This window comes from Canis lupus, chromosome 2 (genome assembly GCF_011100685.1).
Source record: "Canis lupus familiaris isolate Mischka breed German Shepherd chromosome 2, alternate assembly UU_Cfam_GSD_1.0, whole genome shotgun sequence".
NCBI classification, from domain to species: domain Eukaryota; kingdom Metazoa; phylum Chordata; class Mammalia; order Carnivora; family Canidae; genus Canis; species Canis lupus.
This window is the reverse complement of record NC_049223.1, coordinates 31,134,806-31,149,574: the sequence shown is the minus strand read 5'-3', so window position 1 is coordinate 31,149,574 and position 14,769 is coordinate 31,134,806. Positions and strand designations below refer to the sequence as shown.

The following is a 14,769-nucleotide window of genomic DNA, read 5'->3' as shown; positions in this document are numbered from 1 at the left end:
TCTAAGACCTCTTCTGTATACAACTATTTATTTTTAGTTGTCATCAGCTCAAAAATGATCCATGTGCCCAAGTGGCATATTTGGAGACACCGTGTTGGGATTCCTGTCACCTCCCAGATGTAGAGTGGCACGCACAGAAAATCCCAGCTTCCAGGCCCTGTCCTGGAGTGAGCTCAGGGCACCATCTGGACCTCAAGCTACTCTAAAACACACAGGTAAAGTCTGCTCTTGTTCTCGGCACCACCTCGTGCACTTCCTGTGCCTTTGCTCACTCGATCTTCATGGTCGATTTGTGACAAGACTGTCACCATCCCTACTTTTGCAATAAGTGAGCTGAAGCCTGGAGAATTTCTGTCCCTTGGCCAAGGCCGCCTCAGGTAAGCAGCAGTGCTGACCTGCAGGCAGGCTTGTATCGAAATCATGGGCTCTTGACCGGGGCATCGATGGGACCCCTTTGGCAACTCTTGATTCAATCTCAGCTTTGAGAGATGCTGATGGTTTCTCTCTCTGAGCAAGGTGGCCGATAGTGCAGCATCCTTCTCAGGCAACATGGCACCTGGGAGAGGAGCCTTGGGCTTCATCCAAACCTAAGCCATAGGACAGGGTTTCTTGAGAAGATTGGTGGGAAAGAAACTCCTTGGAGTGGATTTAAAAAGGCTTAAAAAAAAATCCGAGGGTAGCTGGGGTGGGGGGACAAACTCGCGGCACACAGGTCACATCCCTCGCAGCCAGGCCAATATTTGTTTAACGACACTAAGTGAGAGATGATTTAGTTGAGGGACCAGGGAGAGGCCTTTTATTTGATCTGGTTTTACACAAATATTTCTGGCCTCCTCGAGGGAGGTAAGGTTCCAGGGCCTTATCATAACCATCGCAAACGTCTGTCTGGGGATCATTCATCTTCGCTCCAAATGTCATTTCTTGGACGCTGGCCTGTGGCCCCACGGTGACAACTCAAGCTCACTCCAAATCAGATGCACACAGCCGAGGGCACGGACCCGTGGGCCTGCTCAGGTAGTGATTCTGACTGTTCAAACACAGGTTGGCAAACAGAGACGCGTCACTCCCTGCAGCGGAGGGGTTATTTGGAGATTGTTTGTGGTTATCTAAAGGGAAAAGTCCTCTCCCTCGCCTCCCCTTCCTTTCGCACAGGTGGGATACGAAGCCGCACGCCAAGCTGTCCTGCTCCGAGGAACCGATTCCGAGCAAGTGGCCAACTCTTCCGTGCTTTAGGGGCTGACAAAGAATGGACACCTGTTCACATAAGCCCGACTCGGCGGATCACGATGATCAATTAGCCCACATGTCTGCAGGCTTGGTACAGCCTATAATGAGGAGCAAGAGAAAAATCTCTAGAAAAATAGATCACTTTATAAAACGATCCCTGAATCGGTTGTACGCCGCGTAGCGCGTACATCCCCAGGATAGCTCTTCCTAGAGTAAACTCCTGGTCTACGTTTCATTTAAAGGTTGAGGAGATTTACATTACGGATGATGACCCAAGATATCAATAGTCTGCAGTCCTTAGAGGAATATTTGATCAGGGCTCACTGACTTATGTGTCTTTGCGACAGAGTAGAGAAACGAGCTCACGTTTTACAGAGAACTTGGGAAATAAGAGGAAATCAGTCAGTGGCACTCATTTATCCAAGACTCTCCTAATACCTAGGATGTCTCACGCATTTGATCTTGTAAAACCCCAAAGCTGGAGAGACAATGCATAATTCGGAGGCCTTGAGGGATATTTTGTTAGGAAGTGGAGGATGCACCTGCCTGAGCCAGGAAGGCACACAGCATGGATTTGGACAGAATGCAAGCTCCCCCCCTACCTCTTCTTGGCTGCAGCGTTGAAGCGATGGCTGGTGCCTGGGCAGCCATTTGTGACCACGAAGCAGAGGCTAAGAACGGCCGGGCCATAAGACGATATTCAAGATCCCTGAATTGGGCGGTTGAGTTTATGAATGGAAATCAAATGACTGAATGGAGGTGAGCCTCTGGCAGAGTGGAGGAGACTCAGAAGGGCTAGGGAGGGGGCTTGTCCTTCGGTCCTGGGCCAGGTGGACTCACACCTGGGGTCCTGGCTATTCTGTGCCCCCGCATGCTGCTTTCTCAGGTGGCCCTGGGTCAGATCCCAGGACAGCCTAGGAGGCAGCTGGGCTGTTGGTGAGCCCGGAGGTCTCCCGTTCCAAAGAAGAAACAGAGCAAATATGTGTTTTTGTGACTTAGAACTTGACCCAGAAGTCAGGCTTTTGAGGAAGTCCTTTTTTTTTAATAATAAATTTATTTTTTATTGGTGTTCAATTTGCCAACATACAGAATAACACCCAGTGCTCATCCCGTCAAGTGCCCCCTTCAGTGCTTGCCACCCAGTCACCCCCATGCCCCCGCCCAACTCCCCTTCCACCACCCCTAGTTTGTTTCCCAGAGTTAGGAGTCTTCCATGTTCTGTCTCCCTTTCTGATATTTGAGGAAGTCTTTTGGAAGAATTAGGACAAAAAAGTGCCTGGCTGGAATTCTCCAGAATGGCCCTGATTATGATTTCAGTTTAGTTTTATTATGATTTCAAGTATTTAATAATATAGATTTGATTCTATGCTCATTCAATACTATAGTTCATTTATTTAATTCTATATTTAAGGATATAGGTTATTACCTCGGTGTTTAGCGCTCGGGGTGCAGTCCCAGGGCAGGCCGCGTGGTGCAGGTGGCGGTTAGTACCAAAGGCAGACTCTCCGGTCCCAGCCTGAGCCCACTGTTGACGCTGTCTGCCTGCCACGAGCACAGGCCCCGCAGGTGACAGGCTTGGCCCCACGAGACGACCCCATTGCAGACACCGGTCGCGGGTCCAGACTGACCGGAAAATTGTTCACTGCTACGTGACAAGTTACTACAAAGGTTACAATTCAGGAACAGCCAGAGGGGAGGGGTGCATAGGGCGATGCCCGTGGGAGGCGGCGAGGGGCCCCCATTCCGGTCCAGGGCCCACCCGCCTGTCTGGGCACCCCAGGATTCATCGACCCAGAGGTGCTCCAAACCCCTCCTTTTGGGTCTTTACACAGGCTCATTGCACAGGAGTGATGGACTCAGTCATCGGCCTCTGGTCATTGACCCCACCGCTCCTCCCTGGAGATCAGGGAGTAGGGCCGGAGGTTCCAGCCCCATCCTCACGTGGTTAGATCCCCCGGCAACCCGCTCCATCCTCGGGGCTCCCCAGAAGTCCCCCAGCACGCACCCAGGCGTGGCTCAAAGGGCCTTGGTGTGAACCCAAGACACCCCTGCCACCCTTGTAGCCCTTCCCTTAGCCAACAGCATGGGGTCCAGGAGCTCTGGGCCAGGAATGGGGACACAGACCAAGCACAAGTGTCTCCCAGCAGGACAGCACATCCCGAGGTGGCCGTGAGGTCACTCCTGCCAGGGCTGACCGAGCAGCATGCCCTCTGCCCTTGCCCAGAGAGCAGGAGCTTTCCTGGGGTGCCCGGGCCCCCTGAGCACCCCGCGGCCTTGGATTGGAGGCCCTCATTCAGCTGCCCTGCCCCGGCTGGCCTCGCCACCTGCGCAAGACCCGCATGCCTGGGGCTGAGCGCCTGTCACAGAACTGTAGTGCTGGGTCCCCGGGACACTCATCCCCATCTGCGAGTGAGCCCTGGGCCTGCCGGCCGCCGCTCCATGAACATGGGGAGCATCCACGTGAGCAAGGCTTCTCCTGTGTGACCCTTGGGAGGAGGAAGAAGCTGATCCCAAATGGACAGGGACAGGACAGTGCCCGGGCGGGTGCAGGAGCCTGGAGGGGGGCAGGCTGGGGTGCTGCTTACACTGCCAGCCGCCCGGCTCTGGGGTGTCCTCCACACACACATGTCTGTGGCTTTACAACAACCCTGCTGAGCTTGCCGCGACCTCTCAGGTCACCTCGCCCTGCAGGGAGGGGGCATGGGTGGGTGGGAGCAGACATCATCCCACGGGGAGAGAGCAAAGAACCAACCTTGACCAACCGCTTCGCATCACTGGCCCTCACCACGCAGGGAACCAGGATGAGCCCCGGGGTGGGGGGTGCGGGGGAGCAGGGAGCTAAGACTCCATTCAGTGTACGGGGAAGACCAAGGATGGTGCCTGGGCAAGGAAGGTGTTGGGAAGTGGCTCACAGCGGATCCTGGTGTGTGACGTAGATCCCGGACTGTGGTGTGGATCCTGGGGTGTGGATCCTGGCGTGTGCTGTGGATCCTGGCGTGTGCTGTGGATCCCGGAATGGGGTGTGGATCCTGTGCAGTGCGGCCTGCTCGCTGTGTTGACCTGCTGTGTGCTGTGGATCCCGACCCACAGACCTCATCCTGGTGTGGGCAGTGTGTGGTTGTTGGCAGGAGAACAGGTCCCGGGCTGACCCCATGGACCCGATGCTGTGTGTTGCCCATGCCCTCCTACTGTTCTGGATGCTTCTGTCATCTACTCTGGTTAGAAGAAGAGCTGCCAGCAGCACAGCATCCACGACGGCAGGCCTGGAGACGTCCCTGGCCCCGGGGGCCGGCAGTCGTGGCTGTGTGTTCCGCTGGGATGGGGCCTCGTCAGCTTCGGAGTCCCGAAGCCAGGACACGAGGGGGGGGGGGTCCCTGCAGCCTCTGCCCGGAGACGTGACTGTTGGGGCGCCCCCAGCTGCCAGCGAGCGGAACCCCAGGCCCGATGCACCGCGGCCTCCCTGCTGCTACGGTTGTGAGGCCCCCGAATCCCAGCCCTGGACGCACCCAAGTTTTTCTTTTTTTTTCCTACTTGTTTGTTTTCTAGATCGATTCCTAAAAAACATGGAGACTGTTAGGTCCCAGTGGTGATTTATTTTGTTGCCTTTGGAGGAACAGTGTGGCTCTTGTTTCCCCCGCCACATGTCCACTCTCTCTCTCTCCCTCTCTCTCCCCCTCCCTCCTTCCCTCTCTCTCTCTGTCTTACCCCCCTCTTCCTATTTTGAAGTTGTGGCCGCTGCACGGAGCCCAGAGATGACTCACGGGGGCGGCGGCGCCCCCGCTTCTGACCTGCTCGCTCGCTGCTTCCTCTGGCCGCCCGCACCGTTAGGAGCACACACTCTGGGCCCCCGGGGGCCCCTTCACCAAGTGTTGTTTTTGGGGGGCGTCAAGAACAATAGCAGGACATGGAGGGCTGACCTTTCTCAGAACCTTTTCTTTGTTTGATGTTTCCACTCTTCCCCTAGAAACAGCTTTTCCCAATGGAATCAACCCATCAAACCTAGTTCTGTCCAAGCAGCCAAAGCCAGTCGCCTCGACGGAGCACACATGAGGGCTGACCCACGTTAATGACACAGCATGGTCCTTTCGGGCCTCACCTATATTGGCAGCAGGTCCTCACCACATGAAGGAGGGCCCCTTCACCTGCCAGCCTCCGCTCAGGCGTGCCACGGGGCTGGCAACTGCACCCTCAGGTGTCACCCATTTGTGGCCACATATCTAGCAACGTGCTGAAAGCTTCAGTGGCCAGGGTCACCACACCCAAGGTGAGGTACCTGCAGGGATATAGCTGCAAGCACAGACACCGGACCCTCCTGCTACAAGCACCTCCCTTCTTGCACTGGGGGGAGGGAATGTTTTAGGATTGGTTTCGGGACCGTGAAGGGAGCAAGGGGCTGGGGCACAGCTGAAGCTCCTCGGGCTGCCCCGCCTTTCCTCCGTTGGCCTGAGAGGACCCAACAGGCCCTTTCAGCACAGGATCACCTTTTGGATGAAGGGTTATTTACTTCCAGGATTTGTCATTCTCCGTAACACATTGTTTGCTATAGATTTGGAAAAAAAATCACACTTCAGAGAATTCAGTGAAAAGCAAATTTCATTTTCTCAGTTTCTTTGTCCCCCTGCCCCAGTGTAATCACTGTAAATATGCATGTGCTCATCCCAAAGTAGTTATTGAATTCCTACCACACGCCCAAAGATGTTGTAGTCTTGGAAGGTACAGTGGGTAAGTGAGGCTCTGTCCTCGTGGGGCTCACAGCTGGAGGTGGTGGCTCAGTGGCCACTGGAGACAAGCAGGTGGGCTCATCAACCCACCAGGGGCCCGTGGCGCTGGCCGGGGCGGGCTGGCACAGCGGCGGTGGGGGTGACCGCAGCGCTGTGGGGCCGGTAGACCAGATGGCCCAGCTGGTCCCTGCAGACACACAGGGCTCTGGGTGTGTGACTCACGTCTGTGGCTTCTCTTCTAGAGCAGGGACCAGAGCAAGAAGCGTCTGCATCTTGTAGGCGTGCGATCTCCTTGGTCTTCATAGACTTGCGCGGGGGGTGTTGGAGAGCGTTCCAAGGAGAAGAGGTGGAGACGGGCTGGGAGGCCCCTTGCGCTGAAGGTCACGGATTTTCTGTGGTCGCTGGAGGAGATGAACATGCAGACACACAGGCTAAGCACCCGTGAAAATAGCCCTCCGTGAGTCATCCTGAAAAACCAGCTTTGAACAAAAGCGTGTGTTTCCCTCATGGGGAGGGGACTTTCTCCCTCCCTGTGTTAGTGGCACCCCCAAGATGAGGACGAGCCGGGCCTCAGCAGAGGAGGCATGTGGCCAGCAGTTCGGATGGCACCTCCCCGCAGTGCGCCCACACCTGCTCCCTGCTTCCATTCTCACCTCTCTGAGCACCCCAGCGTTGCTGGTGTCTGGGTCAGCATTCCTGGTGAGCTTCGGCGCAGGGCCGCCGCGTGACTGACAAGCACCCCAGCTTGTAAAGACGTCACGTGAGACAGGACTTTGTTCAAGGTCCTGAGGAACTTCCCATGTGGCCCCTTCTGTTTGAGCCCCCTCCCCTCACACAAACTGACCACCGTCCTGGGGAGTGGGATGTGGGGGCCCTCACCTCCTGCCCCCCAAGCCCGACCCCACTGGTGGCAGATAGCGCACTGCAGCTGGAGGTCCTGTGTGTCACTTAAAGGAGCAAAGCAATTTTCCACTTTAAAGGACCCACTGGCCAAGAACATCTGTGGCAAACGTGTGCTTTTCCCTGGACTGATGTTGAATGAGGGGCTCGAGGGCCATCAGACGTGCCATCAGATGTGCAGCGAGGAGCACATGACAAACTGCCACTGTGGACGGATGGCTTGTGGCCCCCCCAGTGCATATGCTGACACCTAACCCCCGGATGATGGTGTTGAGAGGTGGGGTCTTTGGGAGGGGATGAGATTGTGAGGGTAGAGCCCCCAGGATGGGATTGGTGTCCTTGTAAAGGAGACCCCAGAGAGCCCGTTGTCCCTTTATTTACATGAGGACACAGAGAGAGGATGTCATCTGTGAACCAAGAAGTGGGGTGTCTCACCCGACATCAGACCTGCCCCTGCCTGGATCTTAGACCTCTGCCCCCCGATCTTGGACCTGCCCCCACCTGGATCTTGGACCTGCCCCCACCTGGATCTTGGATCTGTCCTGCCTGGATCTTGGGACCTACCTCCACCTGGTTCTTGGACCTCCCCCCTAGATCTTAGACCCGCTCCCCCCCCACCTGGATCTTGGACCTCTCCCCCACCTGAATCTTGGACCTGTCCTGCCTGGATCTCGGGACCTACCCCCACCTGGATCTTGGACCTGCCCTGCCTGGATCTTGGACATCCCCTCCCCCTCCCTGCCCCAGATCTTAGACCTGCCCCCTGTCTGGATCTTGGACCTACCCCTGTCTGGACATACCCCGCCCCCCCGATCTTGGACCTACAGCCCCCAGAGCCTGGTTAAGCTCTCTGTCTGTGGTGTCCTGTTAGAGCAGCAGGAGCAGACCGTCCTATGGCATCGCTAGTACCTGAAACACACAGCTAACCCCCAGCTGGCAGGTCTGGGGGTCACAGAAGGAGGTTGGTAACATATGAATAATACAAAACTTAACAACCAGGAAGACTATTCTGTGAATATTGCAGTGCTAACCATACTGTATAATAAGTAAAGCCAGTCTGCATTCACACACGACGTGGTGGCGGTGGGCATGGAATAAGGACTGGCATTAATGAAACCCTAAGAATCCCGAGGGCGATCTTCTTGGCTTGCATGATGTGCACAAATTCCATCCACGAGATGTTTCTCTTGCTGTTACGGCAAAGTCTTCTATTCCAACGACACTTTGTACCTGCGTGTCTGACCTTGCGAAGGTATGAATGGAAGATTTTCTGTGTCTTGCCTAAAAAGAGGGCCTAGACTTTGTGTTCTGGTGGTGATTGGATTTTACTTCAAACTAAATCTGGGAAGGCGGGGAAATATGCCTGGTCTAAATCACTGAGCCGTGTGTTATTCCTCAGGGCGATTAGATTTTCCTGCGTTACAGGTGGATGTGTGTCTGCTTTTCCTCCCTGCTCTGCTGGATTAGATTTGGCCTGGTCCTGACCAGAGAATGAGGCTTTCAAACTGACCCAAACTGCACTTATGGTGGGGCCGTGACCACCCTTGTCCAACGAGTGAGAGTGGATGGTATAGTTCACAGAAATGGAGATACGTAACGAGCACGTCAATTCAGTCCACGCTTACCTAATGCTTCAGAGCTCTTGGGCCTTGAGAGGTGTTTGATTTGGAATCTGTCAAAATTCCTATCTTGCATCTGGCTTTCCAGGGCCTGCTGCATCGTAGGCAGCGAACATATTTTTTGTTGTTGTTGAATAAATTAACGTGGTCTGATGCTCCAAAGCACTTAAGATAAGTGTATATATTTTGATATCAGAGTCTACATATACATTTTATTTCCTTACTAAAGCTGAGGCCTCATGGAAAATGACCCTGGAGGTGACATGATCCTATGCCCAGGGGTGGTCTGTCATCAGTTGAACCTAGCCAGGCCACTCAGTGGAGTCCAGATCGTCTCCGGTCTGTTTGATTCAAGGAGTGCTCCCTGCATGCCTTCCTGGGGTTGTTTGTTGTTTATATTGGGAGCAGGACTCATTTCAGTTTGTGGATCCTTGAGCACATCGCTTTCACTAGGAAATCATTTATTCCCAAGAAGACCGCACTTCTGACTTTATTCTCGCGACAACAGTCTGGTGTCACGATCATGTGGAGAGCTCACTAACGACTCTGGCTCTAGGTATCGGCCCCGTGGCATCAGGTCGCTCATCAAATCGCAAAGCTGGACTGACAGACGTGGGTCAAGGTGCAGCCCAAACTCAGCTCATGAAGAATTTCCCAGACTCACTGATTGGGGTCTCTCTATTGATAACCTGACCCATTGGCCCTACTGGTCTCCAAGACGGGTTTAGGAGTCTGAGCCAGCCTGGAAAGTCAGAGGTTTGAGATAAATGTCACCCTCAGAAGGAAGGACTACGGTGCACTAGCAAAGCAGACCACCTGCTGGCAGAGCATTAGCATGTCCAGAAATGCCTGAGAACCAGTCTTGGTGGCTCCGTCTCAGCGGAGCTGTTGTCTATGAACACAGACACCCTCATGCTTATGGGGTGAAGGCCAGCCTCCCGGGCTGGGACCCCGCTGAGGAGCGACGCGGTGACTCCCAGCCCACCCCAGAATGGAAATACACCCCAGGTGGGCACCCAGCAGCCTCACACCACCTCCGTTAGATGAAATGTTTCATCTCAACCACAGGAGATGGAATATTACATCCATCTTGCGACGATCTTTATTTTATTCCACTTTTTAGGGACTTCCTCCTGAGGAGACTGGGCATGTGCTCAGCAACGGAAAGCTGAGTAGACGACGAGCCCTGTTTTATCACAGGTGTGGCTGTCTGCCAGCTATAAAGACAATCTTGACTAATTTTAAAAGTGGTCTTATTCTCAGAATCCCAGCCTTTTCTAGTCGAAGCAGTTAATACCCAACCCGCATTCAAAATCAGGATTAGCGTTCACAACCTCGTTACCCGGAAAATGCCGTTAAGCTGATGTTGGCTTACTCAGGAGAGTATAATTTAATGCGGTGGTGACTTTCTAGCTGGATACGTACCTTCTTAGATCTTAATTAGAGCACTGAAAGCTCTCGACACCTTTCATTCAAAGATCATTTTCTCCCTACATTTGAAGTCACTGGGATTCGACTGTCAGGGCACCAGCCACAGTCTGACGGAGGATTTGTTTTCAAAACTGTTTCTCGAATGGCAACTCAGGGCAGCCTGATTACAAAGTTTAAACATTGCTTACCGAGTGAACCTCTAGAGGGAAACATCTCATTTTAATGAGACCCTGGGGAGGCCCAAGGATCCTGCTGCCTAACTTGAGATTGTACGTTAGGCTTCGTGCTAAAAATAACGCGCACAACACCGGCTAGCATTATCTTTTAACGCGACCGTGGCGATCACAGTGTGATGTCCTTTAAAAACGGCAAAGCTTCATTAGGCTAAAGCAAAATCCACATTTCTTCTTAACTAGCCAGGCTCTGTGATGACAGGCGCAGAGACATCCCCGCTGGCTGGGGGGTAGGCACCGGCTCTCCGTGGTCCTGCGGCTCCTGCGGTTGCTTCAGACGCCCACCTACCCTCCCTCACTTCTAGTTGTTCGGCACAAGGTAGGAAAGGAAGAACAGGGGCGGTCTTCCCGCGCTGGGAGGCAGCAGGCTAGCGGGGACAGAAACGTGACTAATCACCTTGATGAAGCAGAGGCTTGGCTGACCCGTGTGACTCTGCGGGTGCCCCGAGTCCAATCCCCGTCTGGATGGATTTCCATACTCCAAGCCCTCGTGGGTCATGCTGAATAAGGGTGGAAGATTGGGTGACTCAACCGCACACTCACCTGTAGGGCCAGCAGATTTTTCTGGAGCCCTGCGATGCTCCCGATTCTGCTTTGAGAGATTCTAGAACCTACTTGCAGAACCAAGGGATAAGAAGCACCTAACCCGATCCACAGGTGTTTGGGTTGGTCAAGTGGAATGAGTCTCTCTCCTCTGGTCATCCTTTCACGTGTTAGTGACACTTTATGCCACTAACGACTTTGCCGCTGATGGAAAAATACAGGGAGCGGTCACCCAACAGAGCCTTCCCGGCCTAGGAGTTGTAATGCAAGTCAGATCATTTCTCGCAACCCTCGCTTGCTGTTGCATCTCACACAGATTGCACTCATGACTAAACAATTTTCCCAAATAGGACATCGAGGTCCTTGCAGATAGAGGCCAATCACTGCGCCATTGGCAACGTTTTCGAGAAGGTCTCTGTGGCCACCCTGTAGGCACGGCTGTTTACGAGCATCTGGAGACAGGCTGCAGAAGAGAGGGAGAAAGAAACGTACGCTCTGGAAAGGCCCATTTTGTGTAAAAGTGAACACCTGGTAGGAGGCCAGAGTCAGACAGAGGGTTATCCTACGGGACCGACACTGCTGTCTCCCTGAGTGGTTGTTGGGATTGTCGGGCGAGGCTTGTTGGAGCCGTGGGATGCCACCTGCATGGTTCCTAGTCTCCTCACATTAGCATCCCAAGTATCAGACCATGGGACAAGAGGGGATGAAAGCCGGGTCTTCTGAATTATTAATGGACACTCCTGGCTTCACGCATGTGTGAAATCTGAGGAGTAGTCACAAGCATAAGCTTTGCTTGTATGAATTCCCAGTTTAAAAGAATCATCATTGGGATGCCCGGGTGGCTCAGTGGTTAAGTGTCTACCTTCAGCCCAGGGCGTGACCCCGGGGTCCTGGGATCGAGTCCCACATTGGGCTCCCTGCATGGAGCCTGCTTCTCCTTCTGCCTGTGTCTCTGCCTCTCTCCCTCTGTGTGTCTCTAACGAATAAATAAATAAAATCTTAAAAAAAAAAGAATCATCCTTAAAAAGCAGGCACAGGAAACACAACTCACATAAATGATATAATCTTTAAAAATCATCATAAAATAGGACGATTCCTTCAGCCCCCTCTCTTACACCCACATAAAAACCATCCATCCTCTCTTCTCCCTCTCTTGCACACCTGCTTAAAAAACCGTGGTGTCGGAGAAGAATACAATCATTATTGCAAGTTAAATCGAAGCTATAGAAAGCTGATAAAAGCTTTTCTTTGATATAAAGCTCCTATAAAGTCTTTTTCTGTGAGTTGGCCTTGGGGGGCGATCACTGTGCAAGGAAGGCTCTTTGGCACTAGGCTGATCTGGGTCTCGTTTGTCTTGCCCGCCTGGGGTTGCCACCGGGAGTTCCCTGCACACTCACCTGTGGGTACTCCCCGTGCACACCCGGGTTATCGCCCTCTGCTTGCGGACCCTGGGGACCGCGTTTTTAAATAAAGAAGATGTAATCCCCTCATGGATAAGTACATGAAGGGGTGCGCTCATTTTGCACTTTTCGTGCTCTTGTTTTGAAGAATGTATCTGCTCAGTTCTCTTTGAAATCAGCTTTTTATGCAATAAAGGTGGGAGGATGCTTCTGCATTAAGCCTTCGTTTGGCTTTAGGGCCGGGACTTTGGTTTCCTAGGAATGAAAAGGACCCAGTTGCACAGAGTGAGTGAACTGTTGAGGCAGGGCCCTGTGTGGTGCAAGCTCTGTGGCATCGCTTCACCTTCTCCTCCTCCTCCTCCTCCTCCTCCTCCTCTTCCTTCTCCTTCTCCTTCTTCTCCTCCTTTTCCTCCTCCTCCTCCTCTTCCTTCTTCTTGTAGGCTCCACACCAGGTACAGAGCCCAATGCAGGGTTTGAACCCATGACCCCGAGATGGAGACCTGAGTTGAGGTCAAGAGGCAGATGCTCAACCAACCAAGCCACCAGATGCCCTGGTGCTGATTCTTTTTCTATTGCTCTTATTTTGTTTGGTTGTAGGCCAACCAGCTAACATTGTTAATCCTAATTCAGATGAAGAAACCAAAATCCAAAGAGAAGCTACCCACGGCCATACTATGAGCCCACAGTGGGCCAGTCTGGGAAGCTGCTGGCAGGTCACCCTCACTTTTTTTTCTTCCAGGGCAACAGGCAGAGAGAGCTACCCAAGGGGCATACGAGTCAGGGGTCTGCAGAGAAACGGGGCAGGAAGCTATGTATCCATGGAGGTTACACCTGTGTCATTCAGTAGATATACACACATGTACTAGGGCTACATCTATGAAGGAGGATTTATTATGAGAAACTAACTCATGTGATCATAGAGGCTGAGAATTCCCACCCTTGGCCACCTGCCTGCTGGTGACCCGGGAGGGCAGGCGGTCTAGCCAGGCTGGGAGGTAGTAGGGTCCCTTACAGGTATGCTTCGGCAGCCAGATCCCGCTCAGGTGGCTTGGCGGCACATCGTGCTGGTTAACTTTCTGTGTCACCCTGACGGGGTCGCGGGATGCCTGGGCAGCTGGTTGGGCATTGTTCTGGGAGTGTCAGGGGGGTGTTTCCACGCAGGTTGTGGGAACCATTGGAATGTGGAACGGGGATTGTGCGCCCCAATGTGAGGGCATCGTCCTCTCTGCTGAGGGCTCGAATAAATCCAAAAGCTGGCGGGAGGGAGAGTTGCCCTCTGCCCGCCGCTGAGAAGCAGACGAGCAGAGGGGATGGGGACCACCCTGGGGGAGGCGGACAGCCCTGTCGGGGGCAGCAGCGGAGCCAGAGGCCAGAGCGGCCGAGCAGGGGGCCAGCGGGGTCGTGCCTCCGCAGCCGCACACCTGGCCTCTCCCGCTGGCTCACCTGCATGCTCACCCCTTTCCTCCGCGTCTCTCTGAGGAGCACCCGACCCGGGCTCTGGGTCCTTCCTGCTTCCCCGAAGCCCCAGCCCCTTCTCTGCATCCTCTGGTGGCTCATTGTGACACGTCATGACCCCTCCAACCTCATGGCAGGGCCTCCCCGGACCCTCATCTCCCTGCAACACTGCATCTTTTCTCCACTGTCCTTCCACAAAACCAAGGATGCCTATGACTCAACGTCTCTGGTTCCCTCTCCCATCCCCCTGCCCCCACCCCGATCACTGTCAGCAGGTGGCCCTTCCCAGAGCTTCCCAGAGACCAAGTCAAGGTCCTGGGGCTCCCTGTTGCTAGCCCTGGGGCGTCACCTGCCCCCACCCCGGTCCGCCCTGACAACAGCACAGAAACCAGGTGGCCATGCCTTCTGGAAGGTTCGCTGTGGCTTTCCCCTGCCCCCCCGGCTGCTCCTTCTCAGCTGGGTCCCTGTCCTTTCTCCAGTTGCTCCCTTCTTCCTCCCTGGCCGCTCTTCCACCCCGTCTCCCAGACAGAGCTCAGCCTCCAGCCAGGACTTTATGCCCAGCTGCGTGCTGGAAGATCCCAGAGGCACGTCCCTGGGTTAGAGACCCAGGCACCCATCTGCGTAGCCCACAGCCCTCCTGATTTGCACGAGCGTTTCAAATACAACAGCCTTCGTGCCTCGCCTCTGTCACCACGTCTTCATCCCAATGCTTGTTTCTGAACAGTACTATTATCTACCTCTTGTTCAAGACACCTGCTTAACAACCGCTCTTGATTTCCCTGCCCCTGAGGCCCAACATCCCGTCAGGGCCCTCGACCAGGGCCCCAGCCCCCTCCTCTGACATCCCCCCCACTCCCTCCCCCTTCCTCTGCCTTCCTGGAGCAAAGAAAGGGAGTTTGGTTAATAAAGATGTAAGTCACACAGCGCTATCACTTCCCCCCAATCCACTCTCCTTCCTTCAAGCTGGGAACCCCAAACAAGCACCCTCACCGAGGCCCCTGCATGTCTGCTCATGCTCCCCGGCCCGCTCTGCTTTCTGCTTTTGTCGACACCCCGCCCCCCCGACCTTCTCCTTAGCTCTAGCATGTTCATTTGCCCCGTGCACCATTCTGTGCTCTGAAAGGCACACCGTCTGCTCCTTCCCTCCCAGTCCGTGCACCCGTCTGTGCTCCTGACTCTGCCGTTGGCGCCTTATCTGATGCTGAGGACACCTGTTGGGAGCACTCACTCCATCCTGTTC

The 14,769-nt window shown here is 54.2% G+C and overlaps 1 long non-coding RNA gene across 1 annotated transcript; it reads right to left on the bottom strand.

The window, feature by feature from the left end:
• Positions 1-5,833: 5,833 nt before the first annotated feature.
• LOC106560146 lies at positions 5,834-13,604 on the bottom strand. The gene is made up of 3 exons (XR_005354972.1): positions 13,518-13,604; positions 10,675-11,137; positions 5,834-6,349 (listed from the first exon to the last, which is right to left on the bottom strand). It is a non-coding gene; the product is annotated as an uncharacterized LOC106560146 (long non-coding RNA).
• Positions 13,605-14,769: the final 1,165 nt, after the last annotated feature.